Source organism: Furipterus horrens, unplaced genomic scaffold, assembly GCF_987537825.1.
Source record: "Furipterus horrens unplaced genomic scaffold, mFurHor1.1.pri manual_scaffold_8, whole genome shotgun sequence".
NCBI lineage: Eukaryota > Metazoa > Chordata > Mammalia > Chiroptera > Furipteridae > Furipterus > Furipterus horrens.
Window position 1 is genome coordinate 8322264 of NW_028327178.1, and position 14479 is coordinate 8336742.

Here is a 14479-nt window from a genome sequence, read left to right on the forward strand (position 1 = left end):
CTCCTCCTTGCAGCCCGCCTCTGGCCTTTGACAGTGGAGATTGTGCCCTCTGCTGTTGAACTCTGTGTGCCCGGAGTGTTCTTGTTCATTAACTTGTACCCAACTCTCCCACTCCCGCTCTCGAGAAGACTTTTGTTTTCCCTGCTAATTGAAAGTAAGGGCTTTGAGCGATTCTAAAAGGTACAAAAGGTCCCCGGTGCTAGTCCTCGTCTCTACCCATTGTACGAGATACAAATCCACAAGCTGACCTTTCCCCACTTTTTCAAGGCCAGGGGAGAGAGACAGTGTCTGGATATTCTAACTTGGACAGTTGTTAAATATGCTTGGTGGAAATCATACAACCGGGAGCCATCCTAGCCCATGGATATACCTGAGAAGGAAAAGGGCCTAGGGCGAGGATCTCATTTTTTTCCCCATCCACCTAAACGTTTGCAGTAACTTGACACAGAAAATAGCGGAAGAAAGAAGCAACGTTGGAATGGAGACATTGATGGGGTATGAGATGGGCTGGTTTTGTGTGTTTACTATTAAGTCTTTTCTTGACTTTTCTTTCAGCATTCGGGGAAAAAAATTCTACTGATACAGTGTTCAGTGTGGTCTGAAAAGTTGCACTGTCTTGTCCAGTTAAAACAATACTGTAGACTAAACTAGGATACCTCTCTGTTTAAAGGAATTTGGTAAACCTTTTAAGTTGAACTACCAGTCCCCCAGATTGCTTTATAAATCTTGATTTTTACATGTGAGACTTTTTCAACTGTATACTATCCAGGGTCTTAACTTAAACAAAGTTACTAAACTTGGGAACAGGGAACGAGGCAGGGGCAGACAGAGGGAGATATCAAGTGAAACCTGTAGCTGAAATGACAGAACTGGTAAGGTCAAGGAGAGTTGTACTTAGGTTATCTGCACCGTCTCATTGAAGAGGAATGAAGAACCCTACCAGAACAAAAATAATATTTCTCTTGATTCTTGAAATTCCTGAAAATGATATTCTCTATTTTCTTTTGCAGTCTTACCTCCTGGCTTCATGAAACTAATTTTATTCCATTTCAATTCCATCAACAGCACAGTTTCATTTTTTTAATTAGAATGCAAATTCTCCAAAAGAGGTAAGGTAGTCAATTTATCAAACAAAAAATTATAAACAATTATATCCTACCAGTCACTGTGTTTAAGCAATTGAATACATCAGACACTGTTCTTGCCTTCACAGAGCTTATAGATTAGAAAGAAGGATGTCCAACAAGTGAGAGGGATGCAGGGAAGGGGGAAAGACAAGGTGCCATAGAAAGAGACAAAAATAAAACAAGGAGAACCGACTTAGTCCAGGAAATCAGACAACAGAGACCAATGGTTGGACGAAGTTTTCTGGGATGACTAAAATTGAGTACTCGCTGAAAAATGAATCTCTGAAAGAAAGCAAAGACGCAGAGGAAGAGGCAATGATATTGAAGCTAAAGTTTAACTACACTAATCTATATGTTGCCTTGAGCAGCCCTTAGCAGAAACTATTCATTCTAAAATGAAAAGAATGGTATTTTAATTTAGCCTTTCTTTAATAACATTAAAAAACAGAGCATGTTAAATTTCACTACTAAGACTATTTCTATTTCTATTAGTTCCTTAGTTGATTTCCTACAGACCTATAACTTCTGCTCTATTAAGAAATGTTTATTAATTCCCATATATCTGCTTTCTAGAGTTATATTTCTTTAGCTAATGTAACAAACTCAAGGAGATTTTGTTTTAATCATAAATACTGTCGACGCTGGCCCAATGCCCATTACCATCTTCTCTAAGAAGTTATAAACAGTATGAAGTGTCCTCAAAACATAAAGATGGAACTACTTTATGACCCAGCAATTCCACTTCTGGGTGTGTATCCAAAGAAACCCTAATTCCAAAGCATATGTGTACCCTGCTGTTCATTGCACAGTTGTTTACAATAGCCAAGATATGGAAGCAACCCAAGTACCCATCAGCAGACGAGTGGGTAAAAAAAAGCTGTGCTACATACATGCAATGGAATATTACTTAGGCATAAGAAAGAATGAAATCTCACCATTTCCAGCACAACGATGGACCTAGAGAAGTGTCAGGCTAAATGAAATAAGTCAGTCAGAGAGCGACAAATACCGTATGATTTCACTTAGATGTGGAATCTAAAGAAAATAATAAATGAGCAAACAAAATGGAAACAGTCTCATAGACGCAGAGAGTGGCCTGGTGGTTACCGGAGGGGAGGGGTTGAAGGACTGGCTGAAAGAGGTGAAGGGACTCAGTACAGACTGGTCGTTACAAAGTAGTCACGGGGATGTAAAGTACAGCATAGGGAATCCAGTCAATACTATTGTAACAACTATGTCTAGTGCCAGGGGACTAGAAATATCGGGGGGGGGGGGGGGAGTTCACTTTATAAAGTATATGATTGTCTAATCACAAAAAGAAATTATAGTACGTACTGTACTTAATCTAGCTGTGGTTCTTGTCATTTAGCTTTATATAGTCACCTAGCCTTTTTATTCTCTAGGAGTTTTGTATTCTTTTTAAAGTATTTCTAACCAAAACACATCCTCCAAGAAGAAAACATTTTAAAGAAAAAGCATTGCTCAGAGAATTTAGTATCCAAAGTATTAGGCAGGGGGTCGATTCCTCATAGACAGGTGCCAGACTTGGTAGGAGATATTATTAAATTGGGAGGAGGAGGGAAATAATGAATAATGTTAAAGTATCTCAACATAAAGAAAAAGGAATTGCATTCCAGCCTCAGAAATGTGTGCTGTGGGCATTGGGCTGGGGAAAGAACGTAGAATATAATCTGTAATAACGAGGCAATTGCATGCGTCGTGTTCATAATCTGAAAGACACCATATTTCCTTGTATTCAGAATAATGAAAATCAGAGTTGAAGAGAAAGAAGAGCAAGGCTCCACAGTGTGATTGATTCCTTGTTCCACCCCCAAACCTTCCATGAGGTTACTCAACTCGGGAGTGAGAGGAGAGAGAGAAAGAAAACGAGTTCATGAGGAATAGGCAGTGCCCTTGACACCAGATCAACAGAAACCTCATAGTTGGTAGGGGCCATGAACCTGGACTTAGAGCTTGCTAGTGTTGTGAAATGTCTTTCAGACCATCTGAGCCAGCACACCATACAACCTCTTCAAAAAAGAAAAGGATTTCAGTTCAGGACAAAAGTCTTTCAGAAACCCATGAAAGAACTTCTCCTGCTTAAAAGTAGAGTTGGGAATAGTCCAGTATCCTGAAATCACGTGACTCCTGAATGACACCCCGCCCCCAACCTTTAAAGAGTTTCAAATGTACAATCTAATGATACATTTCTGACTAGCTACACTTCTCAAAGAATTACTTCTTAACATGCTGAAAGATAACCCTGAAAAGAAATAACATGTAAAAGTTGCAAACCCAACTTGTTAAAATATTTTCACAGTTAAATATAGAGAGAAAGAACATAATTTTCAACGTACTGCCACAGTTTACTTTATGCTGTGTGATTTGTTACCGGCTTGTTGTGTTCTGCATCTAGGTGAATCCCGTTTGCATCCTTAGATCCAAGATAAAAGAAATTATCTTTGGAATTTTTTTCCTAATACAAGCATTGGAATTTTAATGGAGGCATCAATTGATAGCTGGGATGCTTTCCATCTGAATTGTTAAGGACTGAGCTGTACTCAGAAAGATGCAATATACAATGTAATACATTTAGTTAGTACATTATGAACAAGGAATCTAATTATAGTTTCATATTTTTATATCCCTTGAGTACTAGTGGTTTACCATGACTAAACTGCTCACTATTTACTCATTCCTTTTTACTAGGAGGGAACCATTTAGCAAATTACTGCTCTGGTTCACTAAATGAGCCCCAGGTGGCCAAGCTGAATGCACATGTTTTCTGCTCAGGGGCAGGATGAGACCTCCCGAGCTCTAAAGCCTCCCCACTCCCCCATAAGAACTCTTCAAGCACTTAGACTGCCATTAGGGTGTCCATTTTATAGATACAGTTTGACAGCTTTTCAGATTTTAGTGTACCCTTTTTAATCCCATCATCCTTTGTTTTTTATTATTTCTCACATCCTACTCATGTAGAAATAAACATGTGTTACAGGTCACAACAATGGAGTATTAGACCAACAGCACATAAAGACGATGTAATGCCAGCGCTTCCGGTAACAACAAAAATTACCTGGGTGTTCATGCAACAAGTATGTATTGAACTTTTATGTGTAGGCACCATTTATCCCCATAAATAGAATGGACAAAAATACCTGTCCTAAGAAAGCTTATATAAAGGCATTGTCATTTTCTTTTAACCTTTTGTTAAAATTGACCTACTCTCTTCTTTTGTATAGAGTTCTTGTTTTAGGCAAATGGAAAATATGATCATCTAGATATTAAATTATATATTAGGATATGAATATTTCTTCCCAAGCTATTTTTATTCTTTCTCTTATATATGACTTTATTATACAATTTATTTAAATACTGGGCTCCTAAAATATTACTACATTTAAATATATTAATTTTTAAAAACTGATTTATACCCAGCTTTTTGGAAACCCATTTTGCATTCTAACAAGTGCCTAATACCTCTTTCCATCAAGATTCATGTCTAAAAAAATTCTTCCTACATCATCCCAAAGCATTTCCCCTGAATTTTCCATGGCTAAAAATAGAAATATATCCTCCAGATAATGGTTCCCTAAACCTAGAGTCATTCATATACCCTGAAGAAGCAGCTTGGGGATTCTCTTTTTTTAACCCCCAAATAGAGAGATGATAGGAGACACACAGTCAATCCCTAGAAATCTTGCCCTTTTTCCTTCTACTTCCCACAACGCCCACTGGTCTGTACTTCTAGATATCCTCCGCTCGTTTCTTAGGGCTGCTGTGATGAAGTATCATGAACTGGGTAGCTCAAAACAACAGAAATGTATTCTTTGACAGATCTGGAGGCTGGATGTCCAGAAATCAAGGTGTCGGCAGGACCATGCTCCCTCTGAGGGCACGTGGGGGTGGTGAGGATGGTAGAGGTAGATCCTATCTTGCCTTATCCAGCTTCGGGGAGTTGCCAGCATTCCTTGGCTTGGAGCTGCACTGCATCACTTCAGTCTGGGCTTTCTGGTATCTGTCCTCGCATGGCTTTCTCCCTGTGTCTCTGTGTGCAAATATCCCTCTTCGTATAAGGATACCAGTCATGGGAACAGGGTCTTCTAATGCAGCATGAGTGTATCTTAATTTGATTGCATCTGCAAAGACCCTATTTCCAAGTAAAGTCACATTCTGAGGTTCCAGGTAGATGTGAACTTTTGGGGGACCCTCCAGCATTTTGTATTGCCCCTCAGGATGAACAATCTGAAATGTATCAGACGTCTACATGTTAGGGATTAGTAAAATTCTCCCCTCAACCCCTCCCAAAAATTGGTGACCAAACGAGAGTTATTAACTTTTTACTCATTCACTTAAATATGTATTCTCTGTTATATGTCAGTCACTATGCAAGGGACTGAATATATACAGCGAATAGAACAGTTGTAAACACTGCCCTCCAAAACATTTTTAAACTATTAGAGAAAGTACATTTTAACACACACGAGAAGTGGGAAAGACAAATCTTAGCATCAAAGGTAGTCCCTTTAAATAAACAGTTAACTTTATGAAAAACTCCTCTCCTTTTTTTTTTTTTTTTGTTTTTTTTCCTAACATGTAACCACAGACCAAGAAAAATACCATCGCAAACCAGTACCAGATCTCAGACAGACATTTTGGCATTCCAGGCCTAGAGCCTGCAAAGAGTTTCTGTCTCTGGGGTCCTTCCATTCAATGGGTATGGTAAACACAGAACTGTGACTTTCAAGTACTTAACCATTTACAGCTCTCTGTTGCCATAGGGATAAAAATAGTACCAAAAATGGCCACCGCACCAGAGCCATAGGGTACGTATCATCTTATACATGTGTGATAAAAATGAGACGCCAGGAAAATCCAGCAGAGGGAGGGCCTCAGGCTCAGGGGGGGTATTAGTAAGTCAGATAGAATGATGGTGACAATGGCAGAATAACATTCTCAGTCTTCTGCACATTCCATAGTTGACAAGGTGGCTCTGTGCAATATTTCAGAGCAGTTGAATAACATCAAATGTTGGAAGTCAGAAGTCTTCATTCTAGTCATGGTGTTATACTAGTTAAATATGACCTTGGGAAAATATCTGACTTCAAGGAGGCTTTAGATACTCATTTATGAAATGGGAAGGGGTTGAACTAGGTAGTGTCTCTAAACTCTCTTCCAGCTCAAAATATTTTTTCTGATTCTGGCTAAAAGCAAAATTGTCTAATTTGGAATATTGGCAAGTGTTTTTGTTAGTCACAAAGCAGAGACTTTCACATTTAGATGCTATTAATTTGAAATAAAAATGCTTTTCAGACTGATTCTTGCCATTTAAAAGAATTTTTAATGCAGTTAAAATAACAGCAGGTTTATTCTGACATTTAAGAGAACTGCTGGGGTTTCAGTCCTTTGAAATACGAATTTGTCATGAGTAAGAACCAATCCATGACAGCAAGATCCATAGCTCCAGATTCCCAAACTCCAGGATCTTTATCAGTTTTCCCTTTTATGGTCACAGATGGGCAGAAATCTCATTCTATGATGTAAGGTCACAGAAACTGGGGAGCACATGTGCACCAGGAGCCGTGGACAAGGATGTTGATAGCAGCCACAGTCCACATGCCGAAACCTGGAATCAACCCAAGTGTCCATCAACAGTAGAATAGATAAATATGTGGGAGCGTCGTCCTAGGCTAAAATATCAACACAGCAACAGAAAAGGAATAAATAATTACAATGCTAGGCAATATAAACGAATCTTAAAAGCATGGTAAGTAAAAGAAGCCAGACACAACTGAATACTTGCTTAAGATTCCATTTATATCGAGTTCAGGAACAAGCCAAACTAATCTATATTTGGGGAGGGGGGACGTGCGATTCATGTGGTAAAACTGAAATGGAAGGGAAATAAATTGCACAAATCAACGAGCTGCGTGGGTTGTGACTGGGAATGGGCACACAGGGCCTTCTGGACACTTTCCTCTTTGTGTTATGCTTCTTAACAGAGGGTTTCTTCTCTTTTTTTCAAGATTATTGTATGGTTTTGTCACAATCTGAACAAATTGTTAACTTTGTCAATAAAGTTATATTGTTTCCCACCACTCGTTTAATCCATTTAGAATTTTATTTATAATTTAAAACCACTGATAAATTGTGAATTAATGTAATTTAACATAGAGCTTTAAATATTACCTTAGTGCTAAGAGTAATAAGTTCTCTATAGAAAGTTGAAACAATATTGAAAACTCTGAAGCTGCAAGGATGAACAAAAAAATCTAATAACGGAGTTATTTTCACATACTTCCTCCCAGATTTTTTTCTATACATTTTGACATAGTATAGATCAGAACGTAGTTACAATTATTTTCCTGCTTTTCCTCACTCAAAATGATGCTATAAACAATTTTTCATGTTATTTTTAAAACTCACCATAAACATAACTTTAAATTTCTAGATAAAAGTGGATCCTTTGGGGAGAACCATATTTATTTACGCTCTCCCTAATATGTGAATTCGTGATCAGGGAGGACACCATGCTGGCCCTCAGTGTTTAGATACTATATTTTTGTACTATTCTACTTGTGGAGATAAAAATCCGTCGTCGGCAGCCGTCCATCTCCAGACGATGGTGTAGCTTCTTAGGAGTCTATCTGCACCGCCGAGAATGGTTGTGCAGTCCGACTCGGGAGTGACACGGTATCTGTCTCCTCCCGTGTTGAAGCTACAGAGCCTGGGCAGGGTGATATGGAGGGTCTGCTGTTGCCCATGCAGCAGACCCCCCCTCTCTTCGCAGCTGAAGGGTCCAAGGGAAAGACGGAGTCGATACAGCTTGGGTTCAGGTGCGCCGCAGGAGTTGCCGGTGTTGACTACAACGTCAAACCGCCTTAGGGACTCCGGCTCCGGATTTTCTGTCGGGGTTTACTCCCTTAGCCTTTCCCCTGAAGAGGTATGCCGCAAGGCAGCGGAGGTTTTTTGGAGTCAGAGTTTTCCTTCTCTGATGTACCCTGACTGGAAGATCGAACCAGCGACACTTAGCTCGCAGGCCGACGCTCAATCCACTGAGCCAAACCAGCCAGGGCTCGGAGATAAAAATAGGGTTATAGAAAACCTTGCTACAGTGATCCTTCCATATCTCCCCCTCTTTCAACCACAGCTGAGTAGCATTTAAATCAGGCAGTGTCTGAAGTCCTTTTCAGATGAGCTTATGAGGAAGTGGAAATGAGAAAACACTTACCAAGTACCTCTAACCCGCCAGGGTGAGGTGGCCAGATTTAACAAGCAAAAAGACAGGATACCCAGTAATCACAATATTTGGACCTACTTATATGGAGAAAACAATCATTTGTTGTTTATCTGAGATGTGAACGTAACCCGGTGTCCTCTGTTGTATCTGGCCCCCTGTCCGGGAGCACTGCCACCCTTGTCACGTCTATTTTCTAACTTAATCCCTGTGGCCCCTTCGGGAGTTAAATGTGACGATTCCCATTGTAAAGAAGAGCTCAGAAAGGTTCAGCACCTTTTCTAAAGTCACACAGTTTGAAAGGGGCAAAACAAGGGTAGAAACTCAAGCTGTCCGAAACCGAGATTAGGGCTTCAAATTTAGTGGCCCACCTCCTACTTCTTAAGTAAGAGGAACCCAACTCTCCCTCAGTGAGAGAAGGTATTTTTGGTTTTCACTGGCTGCCATTGTTTCTTTTCAAAAATTGCTAATCGCTCCTAAGTATTGTTATGTTAAAACCAAGTACTAATAATTAAAAAAGAAAGATTGCTATACCCTGGTGACAGGACCCACCTCCTGCCCACGATTTGGAAACCAGGCCTAGAAGACAGGCTTTTCACTGACACACGGCAGCAAGAACGAGCTCTGACACCCCTCCCCCACCCTTCCACCCCATCATTCTGATCACAGTCAGATGAGGCAGTTTTGTCTCAGGTGCTCCAAGAAACCCCAGAAGTGTTTGAGTATTTGTTTTCTGATGGGCTTCTTTTAAACATCTGTATTTCAGGTGAAAATAAATAGATAATGCACAGGGCGAACCTTCCAGAACTGGCTCCCCTAAGTCACACTCTTCTTCTCACGGTCCAGGTACAGCACATCCCAGGCGACGGTGTGGCTCCCACCAGGCTCCCAGGGGGATCAGAATGATCTCCCTTGCTTTTCCTCATTGATCCCTTCAGCCTCACTGCTTCCTTTCCCGACACGCAGGTTCCTTCCAGACAAGCCATTCGGTAAGTCCTTGAGATTGGCTACCTCTCTTGAGCAGAAGGTGAACTTCCTTCCCCAGGCCCTGAAATAAGAAGGTACCAGAGGGAGCAGTGTTGGAGGGGAGTATCGGAGGGGAGTGGGTGTCTGGGGGGTGTGGGTGTTGGGAGGGGGGTTGTCAGTGTCAGAAGGGAGTGGATGCTGGAGGGAGTGGATGCTGGTGGGAAGTGGATGCTGGAGGGGAGTGCATGCAGGATACACAGTGAAGTTACAACAGGGAGAGAGGACCAAAGCCTGGCTCTGCTCCGGAGATCCCTGTGGATGTGGCTCTGTGGCCGGCCCAGGGGAGGTATGTGGAAGGGCTTTGGAGAAAGACCCAGACGTCCACAGCGCTGCCCACAGAGGCCCCCAGTACTCACCCCAGGAAAACATACATGGCCAATGGCATCAGGGCTGAACCAAAGGGGATCAGCGGCTCTCTCTTCTGCACCGAGGGAAGCAGATGTCTGACTCACACTCAGCACGTGGCCACAACCCGCAGCTGCACTTGCCCTTCTGAAGTCCTGAGAACCTGGCTCGTGTCCCATCAGCCCCAAAGCCGCTCAGGGCCCTGGTGTCCTGGCCAAGTTGGCAGATGCACAAAGCTCAGCCAACGTGCAGGCAGATAAGGGAGTTGTCCAGGAAGCAGGTGGCAACTCCCGCGTGAGCTCTCTGGGCTGGATGCAACTTCAGACAGGCTTCTTCCTCACGGCAGGCCTTGACCTCCCTCCACTTGGAGCAGTTTCTCTAGAAAACTCATTACTGTTGTTTCCTACCTGCTCTGATGTGTACGGAATTTTTTAAAAGCCTCTTGCCAGTTTTATAACCCAAAAATGTCTTTTTCAAGAACCTGGGAGCCACCTCTTTGAAATGTCATCATAAAAGGAGATGGGGGCCTATGTCCTGGCTGCCATGGGAGATTAGGAGCCTAAGTTCAGTGGGTGTCTTGATCCAAGTTGCAAAACTACCTGCTATCATAAAAATATGAGAAGTTTATTTTTCTTTTGGATAAAGCCAATTAGTTAACCCAGATGCCTAACATCCTCCAGTACTTTTCCACTTGCGCACCCCGGCCTTTAAAAAGTCTCCTGCCTCCTGACGCAGTGGGACTAAGGTCAGACTGAGATCTGGTCTGTCTCCCTAATTGCTACAGCCTTAAAGAAAGTCTTCCTTGCCTGGTTGACTTTGGTGCACCTTTGCTTCGGAAGGAAGAATCTAGTTTCTGATATTTTCCTAACTTTTAAACAAGTTATAATGTTCGCAGTTTGAGAACCATGGTTCTCAAACTGCGTCCCACAGAACCCAATGGTGCTTCAGAGGTACAGAAAAACACAGCCTTCTCTGCCAAACAATAGAACCTTAAATTCCTGAAAACTCTGCTTCTCATTTATGTCTGCGTCATTATTTGGAGCTGTTGGAAGACATTATCAGTCTTATTCATGACTGCTTGCCCAGGGTTTAGAACAATGCATGGCACGTAGTGGTTGCTCAATACGTATTTATCTAGTGAATACATTTTTCTGGTTACCCTGGCTGGTTTGGCTCAGTGGATTGAGCGTCGGCCTGCGAGTGTCGCTGGTTCGATCTTCCAGTCAGGGCACATCAGAGAAGGAAAACTCTGACTCCAAAAAACCTCCGCTGCCTTGCGGCATACCTCTTCAGGGGAAAGGCTAAGGGAGTAAACCCCGACAGAAAATCCGGAGCCGGAGTCCCTAAGGCGGTTTGACGTTGTAGTCAACACCGGCAACTCCTGCGGCGCACCTGAAGCCAAGCTGTATTGACTCCGTCTTTCCCTTGGACCCTTCAGGTGCGAAGAGGGGGGGGTCTGCTGCATGGGCAACAGCAGACCCTCCATATCACCCTGCCCAGGCTCTGTAGCTTCAGCTTCACTGGAGAGGACACTCCAGCGTCATCACAAGATGTCGATTCAACACGGGAGGAGACAGATACCGTGTCACTCCCGAGTCAGACTGCACAGCCATTCTCGGCAGTGCAGATAGACTCTTAAGAAGCTACACCATCGTCTCTCGAGACAGACGGCTGCCGACGGACATAATGTTCGCACCATGCTTGTAAATTAGAACTGCCTTAGGACAGAATTGGACAAAAAATGCACACTTCAAAGACCTGAAAAGAAAGGCTTTCCTTCCCCAAAATACCTCCACAGCGTCTCCACTCGCCTAGCTTGGCTTGAAATGGCCACATTCAGATAAAGTAATAGATGTGAGAACCAAGGTCTTCGAAGGTAACAGGCACATCTCACTACTCCTGAGCTAAAATTAAGGCGCTATAGGACGCCACACCAAAAAAATTAATTTGAGATGCACCTTAGCTTTAAATGTGAAGGATAAAATTACAAAACTTCTAAAAATGACCTGGAGATAGGTAACGGTCTTAAGATACAAAAGTTCTAACATAAGGGAAAAATAGTAAGTTAGACTCCTTTCACAGTGAGAACTTCTGCTCATCCAAAGATATCAGGAAGAGAGAGAAAATGCAAGCCGCAGACCACAGGCAAAGGATCTGTATTTAGAATGTATAAAGAACTCTTACAAATCAATGAGAAAAATGCAACCCTTTCAAAAATAACAAGCAAAACCGTGAAACACTCAAACAGGCACTTCATGAAAAAAGATTATCAGAAAGCCAGCTAGAATAGGGGGGTATAGTTTAGTGGTGAGCATTTGACTGCCAAAAGCCAGCTAGCATGTGAAAAGGTTCTCGCCATCATTATTCACCAGGAAAATGCAAATTTAAACCACGGAAGATACCACTACACACACCTTAGAACGGCTCGACTTAAGAGTGACAATACCAAGTGATGGCAAGGTTGCAGAGCGTTTGGCACTCTCTCACATTCCACACTGGAAAACTCTTTGACAATATCTGTTATGGCTAAACATATGCCATATTCCACTCGCAGGCATGGTCACCAAGAGAAACGAATGGATGTGTCCACCAAAACATAAGTACAAAAACACCAATACACACAACATCTTCTTCCGTAAATAGCCCAAATTGGAAAACAACCCACATATCCATCAAGGGGAAAGGGACTAAATAGTTGCATAAAATTATACAATGGAATACTACACAGCAATAAAAAAGGACACACGACTGAAGCATGCAGTAACATGAATGAATCTTAAAGACACTATGTTGAGCAGAAGAAGACACAGAAGAGCACTGATTCTATGACTCTTGTATATATGAATGAAATTTAAGATGAACAAAACTGTGATATCAGCCAGTCGAATCTTTTGCAGTAGAAGCAAGATCAGAAATAAGAGACCACAGCACAGGATGCAAGATGAGGTTTGGAACAGAGATTTTGTAATTATTTAGATTGGAAGGGAATGAGCCCTATAGGAAAAACGGTGTTGAGAAATAAGGGAAGGAGGCTTAAAGACAAACATTTTGTAAGTGCCATTTAGAGAGTCAGGGGAGAAAGGGAATCCATGAAGTAAGCCACCATAAAAACAAGGAAAATGGGAATTTCAATAAGAGGGGGGAAGAGGGGATGATCAAGGTCAGTTGCCCAGGGAGTCAAAGAGGCCCAGACTGTTAGAATAAACAGTGAAAATCTTCTTAAGAGGGTATTCTCATCCAAGGATTAAGTTCACACCCTGTAATGAGCCTTAAGTTAAAAATAGGTTTTGTTTGGGGGTGATCTTGTATTTTTCCAGCACACCACACAATGACTGTGACCCTGTTCTCAGTAAATACACAGTCGTCTTTCATGGTGCGGTCACACAAACCCTGCATTAATAAGAAGGTGAATCTTAGGGCATATTGTCCTTACGCTGCCCATCCGAAGCTCTGACCCTGTTTTTCTTCTCTTTTCTTTTCTTTCCTTCTTTTTTTTCCCCCCACACAAGGGATGGCATTGTCTGTGTCAGAGATGAGCATTTGAACTAAAGTTCATGGCTTGGCTGGGATCTTCCTTTTGGCTGCCCTCGCCGGGTGATCAGCTGTCTGTCATGGGCCACGGTGTTACTGAAACCCTGAACAAGACAGAAACACAAGAAATCAAACAACACGAGGCTGCTTTTCCTCACTGGCAGGTTGAAGGTTATGTTCAAAATACCAAATGTAATATTACATCTCATCTCAACACGAAAGCCAACTCGGTGAGAGATGTCACTGTTTTATTTTGCCGAGCTGAATTCAGGACTTGGCTTCGGGACTGAGAGCATAATTGGGAGCAAATGTTACCTAATCTCTCCACAAACGATTTTCTCCTTCTCGTATAGATTGCACGACGCACTTCCACACCCCCAACAAATGCAAGACGGACCGAAAGTCTGGTCTTGCGTTTTTCAGAAGCCACCGTGGTCCTGTGCCACTTATTTTCCTGTTTGCTTGTGTCGGGTCTGGCTGCTGTCCAGACAGTACCATCTCAGACATATCAGAGGGACACATGGTTAAAAGAATGGCATTGATTTGGAATCCAAAAGCTCACGCAAAGCCAGTAACACCCCCACACAACCTGGTTAGCAAACATTTTTCTCTGTGTGCGTGCCAGTGTATTTAACAGTTTCCCTCTGAAGTGTCAACCAAATGAATAGTTTTGGGGCAAAGCAGAAGTTCCCAAGTCCCCAGGGTCAGAATTTCTGGGGTGCAGCATCAGAATGCCCCACAACACCGCCCTTACATGCCTATGTTCCCACACAAACCACAGGAACTTACTTCTGTAAAGCCCTGAATTGCTGAAACAGCAGTCCAAGTGCACATTTGGAACACCAATGAGTGAGTGATAAAAAAATTGACATATATTATTTAGAAATTAGCAAATATTTTTGATGCCTGATAGACAGTCCTGGAGAGGAAATGAGGATTCATCTGTGGACAAGGTATTCATCCATAACACCAGCCTGTACAGTACTTCTTTCGCTCATTCAAACGCAAAGTGCACTCATGAGATCCATTTTCAGTGAGACATGAACACTCCAAGTCCATTGACTTAGCTTGATCACAGGGCTGCTTTGGGAAGAAAAGACACGAGAGACTTTTTCTAGAATCTAACCATGTTCTTTTCCAGTGTTGATGGAGGGTCTTCAGGGATGACTAAGGGTGTGGACAGAGTGTTGGACCAGAGGTTTATTTTCAGCCC

The 14479-nt window shown here is 42.2% G+C and overlaps 1 long non-coding RNA gene across 1 annotated transcript; it reads left to right on the top strand.

Annotated features, from left to right (window-relative positions):
* The first annotated feature begins 60 nt into the window (after window positions 1-60).
* LOC150002486 (uncharacterized) lies at window positions 61-14266 on the top strand. Its single transcript, XR_016512702.1, has 5 exons — window positions 61-495; window positions 1011-1109; window positions 4126-4222; window positions 9211-9353; window positions 13245-14266. It is a non-coding gene; the product is annotated as an uncharacterized LOC150002486 (long non-coding RNA).
* Window positions 14267-14479: the final 213 nt, after the last annotated feature.